Source organism: Cebus imitator, unplaced genomic scaffold (assembly GCF_001604975.1).
Source record: "Cebus imitator isolate Cc_AM_T3 unplaced genomic scaffold, Cebus_imitator-1.0 Scaffold98, whole genome shotgun sequence".
In the NCBI taxonomy this organism is placed as follows: Eukaryota; Metazoa; Chordata; class Mammalia; order Primates; family Cebidae; genus Cebus; species Cebus imitator.
In genome coordinates this window covers 2,828,523-2,829,872 of record NW_016107413.1, presented here as the reverse complement: position 1 = coordinate 2,829,872, position 1,350 = coordinate 2,828,523, and positions in this window count along the sequence as shown.

Here is a 1,350-nt window from a genome sequence, read left to right as displayed (position 1 = left end):
CATAAAAGAGAACAAGTTCATGTTGTCCTTTGCAGGAACATGGATGGAGCTGGAGGTCATTATCCTTAGCAAACTAACACAGAAATAGAAAACCAAACACTGCATGTTCTCACTTATAAGTGGAGCTGAATGATGAAAACACATGGACACATTGTTGGGAGCGACACACACTGAGGCCTGTCAGGGACAGTGTGAGGGGAGGGAGAGGATCAGAAAAAATAACTATTAGGTACTAGGCTTAGTACCTGGATGATGAAATAATCTGTACAATAAATCCTGGTGACATGAGTTGACCTATATAACAAACCTACACATGTACCCCTGAACCTAAAAGTTTTTTTAAAAATAAAGAATAGTAGATTGTTCTAATAAAGAGCAAGAAAGAAAAAAAATAAGCTAAGAAAAGGCATAATAAACAGAAAAAAACAAAATATAGTAGGAAAGGTGTAGATATATCAGTAATCTCAGTAAATGTAAACAAGTTAAACTAGTGTGTTCAAAGATGGAGGCCTTCAGACTGTTTTTAGAAAATAAAATTCATCTGTGTGCAGTTTTTAAGAGAAATACCTAAAACACAATAATGCTTAATGTTTAAAAGGTATGGAAAAAGACAAAATAGGCAAAGACTGACATTGCCAGAAAAGCAATATTAAGACATAAAAGCTTAATTTGGAATAAAGAAGATCATGATTCAATGACTAAAGAGTAATTCACGGGAAATCAATAGCAATGCTGAGTCTGTATGTTCCTAACAAAATAGATTCCTAGCTTATCAAATAAATTGGACAAATCTACCTTAATAGAAGATATTTTGCATGCCTCTTTCAGAACCTGATCAAATATTGATACGAATATAGACATTTTAAACAACATAATTAACAAGCCGGATTAAAGACCTATATGGGAACACGTATTCCTGAAATAGAAAATTTACATTACTTTCAAGCAACATCAAAAACACTGACCACATATCAGACCACAAAAGAAGTCCCAAGAAATCCTAAAGAATCAAGAACACAACCACATTTTCTTTCTACAATGCAATAATATTAGACATCATAGACAAACTACTGAAAACTAATGACAAAGAAAAAAGAACACAGTCAGAGAAGAAAGACACATTAAAAACAGGAACGATAATTAGAATAACTGTTGACATCAAAAGCAATGAAAGCCAGAAGACAATGTAAAGACAGCTTTTAAAAGCTCATCATCTAGACCAGACTCAGTGGCTCACTCCCGTAATCCCAGCACTTTGGGAGGCCAAGGAGGGAGGATCACTTGAGGTCAGGAGTTTGAGCCCAGCCTGGCCAACATGGCGAAACCCTACCTCTACTAAAAATACAAAAA